At 36.0% G+C, this 13,134-nt stretch overlaps 1 pseudogene; it reads right to left on the bottom strand.

The window, feature by feature from the left end:
- Positions 1-8,106: 8,106 nt before the first annotated feature.
- Positions 8,107-8,225, bottom strand: LOC120614467 (uncharacterized; annotated as a pseudogene).
- Between the last annotated feature and the right edge of the window lie 4,909 nt (positions 8,226-13,134).

Here is a 13,134-nt window from a genome sequence, read left to right on the forward strand (position 1 = left end):
TGAAAAGATATTTGGTTGGAAGTATTTGTTCGGATTCACTATTGGATCCTTTAAATTAAATGTATTGGGGTGACATTGGTTAATAAAATTATATAGGTTTTAAGTGTACAATTCAATAACATGTCATATGTATATTACATTGATCCTTTCTGTTTAAATTCATAATCACTCACTAAATAATAAGCCTTACACAATATACTAAGGCAATGCAATCATCATATTATCTACTGAATAGAATGTTGTAGTGATCTGTGGCAGAACTTGGAACATAAAACTCTTAAATTCTGACTTTGGTTTTTACTTGTGACATATGCAATAACTACTAAATAATTTTCACTATCTCTGTTTTATCATACTAAAAAGTATGTAATTTTGTCCTTTAGCTTCTCCATTGTAAAAGGTGGTAAAATTTTGTAAAATTTGAATACTTCTATTCATATGGGTAAAAAATATTACAAAGACAATTATGCATATAGAACATATATGAATTATGCCATTTCTCTCCATATCCATTACTATGCTCATTTAAGTTTGTGTACTTTGAAGTTGTAGATATTTAGAGTATATAAAGAATTTATAAGTATTTTCTTAAATTATTTAGGGATAATTTGTTTTTAGCCTACCTAGTAACTGGTTCAAGTTGATTAGTAATCTGGAGGTAACCCAAAGTAATAAGTGTTGTGCCTTTGGTTAGGTTTAACTTCATATCTAAGTGCATCTTTATACTCTTAATTGAAAATCATAAGATAGTTTTATTTAAATGGTGGGTAAAATGGTATTTTTTTGTAATATAATCATATATAACATATTGAACATACTATCATAATCCCTCATGTTTAAGTAACTTCTGTTTTGGCTAAGATCTTATTCAATATTGACATTGTTTTGATCATGTGAACAGTTTAATAACCTGAAGTGTGTGTATTTTATTGGCATGCAGCAGCTCATCAATTCCCAGTGAATGGAAAATGGAGTCTATTCTACTGTCAGAACTTTTTTTTTTTTAGCATTCAATTAGCAATCACTCATGTTCTCAAAGACTTTGAACGGCAGGACAGATAGACTCTGTTATGCTTTCCTTCTGTTAGGATGGATTACTTAGAAATAGTCCCACTGTGATTAGGCATTTATTTTACAGTGCAGAATCTATATTGGGATCTTTCTTAACATGACTTTGAAGTTCGTTTTCATCATCAATCAAGAAATATAGAGATAAAGGAAGAACATTTAGAGAAGACATAGAATGTATAAGCATAGTTATAATGAGTCTGCCAGAGAAAAATGCTTTTGTGAAAGAGGTGTTTTATTTTAAACAGTATGTGAGGCCAGATATAAGTCTTCATATGGAAATCTTATTTTTGTTTTAGATCTTCAAAATTAAAGTGAAACCATATTTAATGGTAGAATAGAATTTAGTATTAATAAAAGATATATTACCATTATACTACCAATTTAGATGTTAAAGTAAACAGAATTTCAGCTTCCAGGCTATAGTTACATAAAGAATTAGTGAGCAGAATGAAGGATGTTCAATTCTCAAATCACTGCTTCAATTTCTAGGGATTAATGCTTTCTTATTTTCTCCTTGTTCTCTGAGTGTATTACCTGAATGTGCATTTGTTGAGACCTCGTAAAATTAGTATTCTGAGATATGTTTTATTATCAAACAAAAATCAAAGATTTTTTCTTGAGTGTCATGTGATGTGTATCTTAATCATGTTTACTAGTATTTTAAACATTTTTATTATAAGATAAATGATTACTCTGAATTTAAGTAGAACCTAATGGTTTTCTTTCTACCAATATATTTGGTGAAATACAGGACAAGTTTTATTTTATTATTGTCTGTGAACTGAGCTTGGTTTCCTTCCAAAGTATCATTGGTGGTCTCTCATCCCTATTCCAAACTTTAATAGGAAATGAAATATTTTCATCTTTTTCAATAAAAAGGTCATTTATGAAAAAGTATTTTTCATTTAAAAATCAACTACAGCCTCATACTCACACATAAACACTTTTTATCTAAGCATTGCTAAAAATCTCAAGCCATGGCATTCTTCCCATTTTACAGTCACTACATATGCCTAATAAACCAGTGTACTAGTGATAACATTTGGGTAATCTTCATATATTAGGAAAGTAAGTTTTTAATGAAGACATTAATATAAAATTACCAGAAATATTTACTATTTGTCTATTTTAGGGCCTTATAGATCTGAATGAGTGATCAACAAATTTAGAGCATCTAACCATTTATGAAATATATTCTGATGAGACTCGTAAAGGGTTGTTTCTAGGCAACACTATGAAGAAAGAGAAATTTATTGGTCTGGGGCTCTTTCTTCCATTTAACTAATGTCTCTTTAAATCCTTATGAGACACATATTGTCATGTCAAATTATAATTCAACACATCAGAGAATAACCAGGAGGAGAATTTTTTTTTTTTTAGCGTTCAGCCTCTGAACCCTTCTGGTTTGATGAGTGTGCCCACAAACTCGTTTGAAGGTAGCACTTTGACTAAAGGCCACCTCTCTGCTCTCCGTGATCTCTGGCAATGACAGTTTGAACGCACAGCCTTCGATCAACCAACCAGATGATCCTGCCCCAAACTTTAATTAGCCAAAGTTGTTTCTGTTATTCAAAGCCATGAATACTGGCTGGACCTTAGATTTAGAGATCCAATAATTTACCATCATCTAACCCAGACCGAGAGTGAATGGTGGCATTATTAATGATTAGATTATGCCACGACAAAGGGTTTAAACCAGGACTGTCTTAAACTGCAACAGGTGGTACCACATACCTTCCTTAAATGGTTACCTAAACTCTTAGCTGACACCAATTTAAAATATTAGCCTCCTGGCAGAATTCGGGTTTTACCTTGTGACTTTTGATTTGAAAAGCATCCAATATTTGAGGAATTGAATCTATAAGGGTAATGGGGCAATCATCAGGGTTGATATTTTAGAACGAAAGGTCTCTTATGAACTCCCTCAAATCATATGTAGCAGACTGCTTATCCAAATGATTCATAAGCCTCTCTCTGGGGGTAGGGAAATTCCAAAGAGAGCCTTTTTCCTCTTCAGAAATAATAATGCTTTGCTTAGCCCACTTGCTCTGTTAGTCATCATGTTTCCAGGGTGACACAACAGTGTTTCCTGAGGATTTCTTCTTCACCAGGCTGCAGAGCTGATCATCTGGTGAATAGGTAATTATGGGCTGAGCTAGGAACCATGCCGGGATGTGAATGTCCTGTAACCACACAGTGTTTGCATTGTAACTAATGAAAACTCCCTTGCCTAATATAACCCAACCTAATTACCCATAAAGCTTCGGGTAATTTTCACTTGACCCTAAACTTTGTACATTTAGCTGCTTCTCTACCCAATCCTGAATGATAACAAGAGAGTAGTGAGCATGAAGGGGAAAGTTCACTCCCTCTGCAATATGTCATTATGCTGCATGGTATTTTAATCAGAGAAAGTCAGTTGTTTCAGTAAGGTCTCATTTACTTACCTAATTATCAGTTGTCATTTGGAGAAGAGCCAGCACAAGAAAGAATACTTCAAATAGTTTTGCCATTTGTCTCTTTTGCTTGTGTTCATTAATTCCCTTGTACAAGTTGTGTCAGCATCCACTGTAAGGAAAAAGAAAGATAGTGAGCTACTCTAATGAATGATGGAAGCCAAAATATGTGTCTTGCTGGACTATGAGTCCCAGGACAATGTCTTACTCATTTCTACATCTCCAGCAGCCTGGTGATAGGTCTGCAGCATAGACAGTGCTCAGGAAATATTATGAAAGTAATTTTAATAATAGTAGAAAACTGTCCATAGAACGGTTTACAGATCGTGTTCTTTAGCATCCACTATAAGTGAACCTTTCACAATATATCTTCAACCACAATCAAGTACTATGGAAAGCACCTTTAAATCCAAACGAAGATGGGGAAAAAAGAGATGTACATCAACGCTGTGATCAGTAGACACATGGGTTCTAACACGTTGAACACTGGTGACCACTTAAACTACAAAAGTGATGGAATTAATAAAACAATGAGGAGCTTGAGAGAGTCCTCTGAGATGAGAAAGAAATCCTATGAATATATTTTGGTTTTGGTGAAACTAAAGATATCATTCATATCCTTCTGGAGAAATTTGAGATCAGCACCTTCTATGAGATCATCATTGAGAACCTAGGACCTTAGGTCTTTGTTAAAAATGTGGTTACAAGTACAGCTTAGTGACCTATCCTGATTATTGCTGAGGTTGATGATGAGTGTAAAACTTATATCTAAAATTGTGATCAAAACTGTGTCTGAATATGCCCTTCCTTTTAGACAGTGTGGTTCTTTTTCTTCTTTTTAAAAAATATCGCACTGACTCTCTCCATATGCCCAGAGGAGACATGAAGAAATGAATAAGGATGTCGGTAATTACATTGAGGAAATGGTCTGCAACTGAAAGTCAGACACGTTTTTGACAGTTATTGTTTGGAATATTGACAAGATACTGGTATCCAAGCTCTAAAATGCTTGGAAGAGGAATATAAAATCACCTGCAATGTTTCTAGGACTGTATTTCTTTAAGCATTGATTCTATCCTGCCACCAACTCATCTAAGAGCTCTTAATCTGCCCTTCCAAGATGACTATGAAATTAGCATATTGGTACTGTAATATGAGTCAGATAAAGACTCACCTTCCAGGACTATGTACGGTGGAGCATCTTTGTCCTATTCAATGTTTGAACTAAAGAAAAGTTTGTCAACATGGATTTTGATTTTCGAAATGAAGCTATAAATGATAATAAGATGGATGTCCATGTGACAAACTGTCACTGAAAGCTGTCTGCTGCAGCTACGTGGCTGGTGGTGGATTAACAACATATCATAGGAGTTTTAGATTTTACTGGTCACCATACTGAACCACCCCGTCCATATTCGTACTGTCCCTGCATCCATGCCGAGTTCTCACCTCCTTTTCATTGATGGAAAGTTGCTAAGCTTCACATGAAAGACTGATCCCCTTTATGAAAAAAAGGTGGGCTCAGAGTCTTTAAATCTGATGATACTGTCATCATTATCGAGTGACAGGTAATATTCTGTGCATTGAGCTCACCTCCGATTGGTCTTCCTAAGATGTTTGCTATACATGTTATGAGACTAACTATACCTCTAGGTTTTTTATGTCACATTTGACAAAAAGGCTATAGGAGTTTTCCCAGAAAATTCTGAATGGCTAATGATAATGCCTAATAATACTATTGGAAAATGCTTTGGGAAGAAATGCTTGGTAGAACACTATATTTTATGTTTATGCCAGTTTTAAATTACTCATTCTTAAACATGTTCAGTGGGAAAAAATACTGAAATTCTGACACTGAATTTTGAGGCCAATAAAACAAAATATATGATTTTAAAAGCACTCATTTTGACATTGATGGCAACAAAAAAAAAGGTCGAAAGTATTCTGATTGCATGCCTATTCAGTAACTTTTGTGTCATGTATTGAATATTTCCACCTACTTAATAGGGAACAAAGTATAACATCACATAAGAAACATTATCATAAGTGCTACCCCTATAGAGAGTGCATGCTCAGGAGTCAGTGACTGAATATTCAGGAGACTGTATTACTCTCCTGTATCTGGAGTTGCTTCCTGAGGGCCAGGTCTGTGGTCTGTGGATAAGGTAAGGGACTAGGAAAGAGGAAGAAAAACTACATACAACTGTTTGTGTTACAAATGCTCTGATGGCAAATAGGAAATGTCTCTAAAGACTTGCAATCTGACACCTGTCAAAAACACTAAATTTTTTTTTAGTAATAAAATGAGACTAAATTGACCTCTTGTCTTGGAGATTCCTGAAAGGAAGAAGAGAATACAAATATGGCTATATCTTGCTGAGTGTGGAATCTTCAAAGCTGTTTTATCACCTTTTTTAATGAAATTAAATGATCCCTTGAGGTTAATAGAAGTAAAGAACCTTAAAGATTTTTTTTTGATAGAATTTTTATAGACTCTCTAAAAAGTATTTACACTCAACATTTTTAATGTGTGCTATTGTCCAGAAAAAGAGTTGAAAACATAAGAAAAAAACACGTATAAAAATTAAGGAAGAAATGAGAAGATAAGCTTTAGATAATGTAGGATAATGATTTTGAAAACAAAAAGCAAAATGTTTCGTGCATTTATTCATTTAATGCACTTTAAGTTAAATTCTGTAAGTACTAAGTAATTCTGGTAAACACTGAGATAGTCGGGCAAGAAGAAATAAAGGCTTACATAGTCAAGTAGGGGAAACAAGCAGAGATTAAAGGATCATAAAAGAAAATGGATATTTCTAATTCTAATAATGGCAACGAAGGTATAGTAACTGGATCTTGGCTATCGTATCCAAGGAGAATATTGACCTGATCTGAAAGTCAAGGAAAATATCCCTGAGGAGTGAAAGTGGAGGATGAGGTCTAATCAGAGTTATGATAGACCAGGTGACAAGTTGGGGGAAGATAATGGAAAGTAACACATACAACTTGACAGTTAATACCACAAAGCTTTTGAGCTAACATTATGTCAACCAGAAAAAATTGAGAGCCAAAATTTTTGTTCACAAAATTTTACTGTTTTACATATTTTTACTAATGAACTTATCAATGTGGTTGGGCAAAGGGATGAAACTCAAACAGGTAGATATAGATAGTGCTTGATCTGTGGAGTTTAAAAATATACACTACTCAATGAAATTCATATAAGAAAATACCTATGAGATATTCCATCAAATAGAATACAGAGTTATGATTTTTTTTTTTTTAAGACAGCTAAGATTGGAGTAAAAAAAATCTTTTGGTTTAATTACTTTGACACTGTCTTTGAAAGTAGTTTGAAAATTCTAATGGACTACACAAATGCAAGGATGAAAACAAAAATAGAAACTGACAACTCTAAAGGATCCTTACTTCCTTCTGTATTACGTTTCATGTAATGGTGCATCCCACTACACTCTCAGTGTGCAGGTCAACAAAATAACACTATCTTTGACACTTAATTCTCATTCCAGTGGTTATGAAATCCTGTCAGTTCTACTTCTTTTTTATGTTTCAAGTATACAGTACATTTGTTAGACATTTATATAGTTTATAAAATGATCTAATTGTTCCTTCTCTCCTCTGGTTTTCCACCTCTACTTTCTTAATAGCTAGCTCTACATTTCATTGAAACAACTCAGTTACCAATTCCACTCTTTAACTTTTGGTTCTCACCCTTTCTTACTTGTGTTCTTGTAATGCTCACTCTCTCACTTCATTTGTTCTCCCTTAATTTCATTTTTCATGCTGTGACTAGTGTACTCCTTCGGAAATAATATTCTAATATTTTAATACTGTGCTCGTATCTTTCAGAAGGTCCTTATCGAGTTTCCTTGGTGAAGCATTTGTGGCCCTCCATAACCTGAACTTTGCAAACTTTTTAAAATTTATATTTACAGCATCTAGAACACATGGTTCCTAAGATTGCTGGAGAAGGGGAAGAGAGAACGAGGAGAACAAGCACCTATTTTATCTGCCCAGGATAACTGGTGACATATCACTCGCCCTCATATTTCACGCACGGAAAATAAGTCACAAAAACCCTTCTAGATGCAGCACTGTGATCAACATTTCATTTTACTAGGCCCATAGCTACACTACATTTCCCAGTATAGCAATATCCCCAGTAAGAGGAAAAGGTTTCATTCGGATACCATATTTTCTCTAGCACAATACCAACATTTTAGTTTACAATGAGAAATTACTTTCCAGGAATGAGAACAAACATGTTTGCATTATAAGCACATTTTCTTCCTACAAGTAAGCAATATGTAATATAATATTAAACATTATTTAGAAAAGTCCATGGTGATTGAGGAATTGAAGAAATAAAATTTGATTAATAAAATGTTTACTAGTGGGACTAAAATAACTTGATAATTCAAATGGAGATAATTTTGCAGTAGGACCAGAGATAGTTCAAGTCTGTGGAAAAAGAATCTCTCTATGCTGGATAGAACTTCAAGGTATCATAGAATGTATTTCCCTTTGTGAACCTTCTTTTTCTTTTTCTTTTTTTCACCACTTACAGCACCTGGTCTTCCTAGGTGGTCTCCCATCCAAGTACTAACCAGGCCCGACCCTGCTTAGCTTCCAAGATCAGACAAAATCAGGCACATTCAGGGTGGCATGGCCATAGACTTCTTTGCTTCTTTTATAGACCGATCCTACCCTATCCTCATCCACGGTGCTGTGATACAGACTTTTTTGAAATATGCTAATACATTTAATCATGTTACAGTAAAATTTTACTGACCCGGGATCAACTCTTTTGAAGATAATTATGTACATGCATGATTATATGTTCATTTTAGGGGTCAAGTCTCCAAAGAATGTCTGCTATACCTCATCCAAGGTTTTAGAGATTCCACTTTATTGACCTCATATACTAAAAAGGTTAAAAAAAAAATCTTTTTGTGGCAGAATAAGAGTCACCAGTTATGGCGTGCAAATCTATTGAGGTACTTTAGGGAGTATCAGGACCTCAATTGTACCTCCAAATCATCCTATATATATTGGTCTAGTCTGGACATATATGTGGAGAACTCTTTGTTATCTATGAAAACAGAAAACAAAAGGCAAAACAATTTAATTAGTGGTGGAAGAATTTTATGCTACACACATACAAAAAAGGAATGAAAAGGAAAACAAAGTCTAAGTATATTAATAGATAGATATTACTCATGGATATTGAGGAAAGTAAAAAAGGATATGATTTCTGGACATAATAGACATAAAATATGGAATTAATGATTACCAGATGGCTGTGTATTATCAAAAGAGATAGCAATGATTAAGATAAACCAACATAGGTTCACTAAGACTAAATAATGTTAAATTAATTTAACTTTTTTTATTTTGTTATGTTTCCTAGAAAGACAACTCAAGTAAATATAATAGAAAAAAATAGCATTATTATTATTTTTGATGGCCTCTCAGATTATCTTTGTGGACAAAATGAAAGTATGCTAGAGATAGGAGATTATATAAATTTAAAATTGGCATACTCAATTAAACATTTATGCTAGAAGAATGATGGAGAGCAGTTTCTATAAGGGTCTGTCTCCACTCCTACTCTAATCAATGTTTTAATTAATTATTGGAATGAAGATATGAGAAGAAAAGTTTATTCAGTTTACTGATTGTCCATAACTATAATTCAATGACTCAAATATTTATTAGGTACCTATTATGTTTCTGGCATTGTGTAAGGAGAAAAGGTAAGATTGACAGCCTATGAAGGCTACTAAGAAATTTTAAGTCATTATAAAATCAATATGAATATCTGAGTGCTTGTTAAAACAAGAAAATACCACCTGAACCTACCTGAGTAAAAGGCAAGTAAAACATAGGAATAAGAAAGGTAGACCCTGGGGTCAGACTACTTGAGGTTTCATATGGTCTCTACTACTTCTTAGCTGTGTGACTGTGTATAAGTTAATTTACCTAAGTCGCAGGTTTCCTATCTCTAAAATGGGCTAATATCTATCTTATGTTTAGTTGTGAGAAATAAATGAAATGAACCATGTAAAGTATTAAGGCACCCTATGTGGAACAAGGTTATCACTCAGTAGTATTTGCAGTTATTCTTAATTCCCTACTCAGATCAAGAGATATACATACTGAACCAGGAGACCTGAGGCTTGTGTCTCAGTCTTGGTCCTTATTTTTGCTGATTATGACACTTTTAATCCATCACTGGGTGATTATTCTTAGTTCTTAATAAAATTTCATTTTATTAAGAATATTGAAAAAAAATGCAATCCCTTCAAAGGAGGGGGACTGAGATGGTCATAGATCTAGAAATCATGCCACAAAAGAAGTATTTTGAAATATGCAAATTAATTAATGATTTGCCTTGTTCCAAAAAGTTAAATTACTGAAAAAAAAAATGCATACAGTCCGATAGGCTAAAAATAGCTAAAGCAGGTGAGGCAAAGAGGAAAGGGGAATAAAAAGGAAACAAATAAATAAATGAATCACAGTTGCATTAAAAGATGTAGCAGGAAATATTTAGGACCAGGAGAGCATACAGCCATCTCTAGAAAATGCTTCCTTTACCTTCTAACTTTCCAACTCACCCAAATGCCCCCACGCCTATAACCTTTGACCCCGTTGAAACATTCCTTCCTTTAACTCCAGAACTTATGACCTATCAGCCTGTCTCTTTATTTCTCTATTCTGTAGCTTAGATTGTGTGGTTCTTATTATAATTGCTCACCTTTCTGTTAGTCATATTCCAAAGCCAAACCAAAACCTGGGATAAACCACAGTATTTGTCTTAACTCAGCTTGCTAAGGCAATTTCACAACCACATAGGCCAGCCACACTTGAAATCAATGATCATTAAGTCTGCTATAATTTCTTTATTAGCTTGATATTTCTGCTAAACTATTTCATACATACTCATTTACTCTTAAACCTCTCTCACCCTCTCCCTACTCTTAGTTTGTTCATACTTCACTTAGAGAACCCCACATTTCTTATCTTCCTATTACTCTATCCATAAAGCTACCTGCTACTGAAACCAGTGTCTCCTTTTTTTCACGTAAACATGAAGGAATTTCCGTTGTTTTCCATCACTTCAAGGAATCTGTGCCTATGGGTATGATGTCTTCCTGGTACATCAAAATCTCTATAAGATGTTTCCATCAATATGAAACAAACTTTTGTACCTCACATTCTTTAAAAAAAACTCTCCACGAATGAACAACCCTTTTCAGGTATTTTCCTATTTCTAGAATTATTTTCAATAATCTAATTCCCTAAAGAGAGACACTCAAGCTTCTTTGGCTGTAACTCATGCCTTACCTCTCTCAGCACAGATTCTGCCTTCACACTCTTCAAAATCACTAAGAGCTGCTCATTTTACCAAATTCAATATATAGTTTTCCCCCTCTGTAGTCTCACTTGGTGTTTCAACAATATTTGGGAGATATGATTACTCATTTTGTATTATTATTTCATTTTCACGCATTCTCCCCTTTCTCATAATTGATCTTTCTGTCTCCTTCACGGGCTCTGCTCTTTACTCAGCTCCTGTATTTTGATGTTGTCCTAGGCTCAATGTTGAATTCTCATTTGCATCTCTCTGTATGCTTTCACTAAGAGATTTTATTCATACCTGTGTCTTTAAATAGCATTTCTATTGTGATGATTCACACATTTATATCCCGGCACAGATATTACCCTTGAACTTCAGTCATATGTTCTCAGTTGCCTACCTGCCATCTCCATTAGAACATCTCAGTACAATAAAAAAAAAAAAAAAAGTAATTGGTTCAAACCTGAACTCTCCGTTTCCATTCACCATAATACCTTTTAAAACCTGTTCATATGCCAGTCTCTCAGGAAACGATACTCAGGGGTCACTCTTTATTCTGCTCTTTATCTCACATTCCACTCTACTCCGGCAGCAATTCCAACTCAAACTAAATCTTTAATCTGGACACACACACGCACACGCACACGGGGCGGTGCTCAGGACAAGCATATAAACGCCCACCTGGAGACACCTGCGAGCTGCAGCCGAGCTGCAGGGAGCGCGCCAAGGTGGTGGCACAGCCTGAGGCGCGGGCCCGGCCTGAGGCCTGCCCCTGCGGCCGAGCGTGTGGGCCTCTTGCCCAGAAAGACTGGGCATGTGTTTCAGTCCATCGTCTGTGCCCTGGGGGCGGGGAGCCTACCAAGAACTGCCTCTCCGTGGGACCCAGGAGCACACAGCCAGGTGTTCAGGGGCATCCCTGGGCCGCGGCCACAAAGACCCGGGCAGCACGTGCGGGTAAACGCTGCCCCCTGAGAGAGACTAGCGTTTTAAGGTGAGGCCGATGGAGAGCACAGAGATGGTGCCCACCTGCTGGAGTGAGGCTGAGGCAGAGGATAGAGATGGGGCTCCTCGGGAAAGAATAAATTTAAAAAAACAAAAACAAAAAAATGGTACCCGACGGCTGCAGAAAGCAGAAGGAAAGCACAGCCCTCTTCCCTGGGGAGCCCTCAGCGGCCCCCCGAACGCATGTCGGGTTGGACGCCCGCTCCTCAGACCCGTGGCTCCCGGACAAGCAGACGCGGTTCCCCAACACGAGTCTGGTACCCGCCATCAGCTGTTTCCCTGCCGGCCCCTGGGGCAGGTGAGTCCAAGGGCCCAGCCCTCCAGGTGTTTCTTAGATTGCTGCAGACTGTGGGCTCCCGGATGAGCCACTGTTGAAAAAAAAGTGCTTTAGAGGCTCTTGCCTTGTAATGGTCGGGCCATGCTGGCTTTCAAAGCTAGCCATTTTGGGGGGCTCTTGTGTCTGGGAGTGCTTGGTGTGGGCCTCAAACCCTTGGCTCCTCAAGGTCTTGCGTTTCCTCCTACTGGGGGTCACCGCGGTGGGGTGGGTTTATGGTGAGGTTGAATCTCAGCCTCCTACCCATTTCGGCCTGGGTCTTCTCTCAATATCCTGATCCAAGGTGGTCTTCCATTAGGTGTGTTTGTGGAAGAGTTCAGTTAGAGTTCTTGTATGTCTCCATGTTGAACTACAATCCAATCCTCACGAAGAAGTTGAGTAGAAAGACTGCCTGGAGAGTGTCTCCCCAGGATATAGAACAGCTTCCTGCCACATTTACCCTCAGATGATAGTACCCTTGGGGTGGTATGTTAAAAAAAAAAAAAAGTGATTATCTAAGAAACTGAAAGAGGTTGTTAGAAAATATTCCACCAGTATAAATGTTGAGAGAGGATTATGACTCTGGGTGGTTTTAAAAAAAAATAAAAATATTTTGATAGATTTGCTGAAGCTTTTGATAGGAACATATGCATGTGAATATATTTTAAAATCCAAGAGCAACTCATAGGCAGGGACAATAGGATATATAAATTTCAAATTAGAGAGGAAGAAAAACTAAAAAGAGTAACAATAATAAAACTACATTACACATCATAAAATAGACTTTCAAGTTCAGCAAAGTAAATATACAGATGAATAAAGCTATAATCGCTTTACCAGATCTATATCTAAAATAAGACACACAAATAATTAACAATAAGAGAGTGTCAAAGATATATGTATCAAGTTCA

This window comes from Pteropus medius, unplaced genomic scaffold (assembly GCF_902729225.1).
Source record: "Pteropus medius unplaced genomic scaffold, Ma_sr-lr_union100, whole genome shotgun sequence".
Lineage (NCBI taxonomy): Eukaryota > Metazoa > Chordata > Mammalia > Chiroptera > Pteropodidae > Pteropus > Pteropus medius.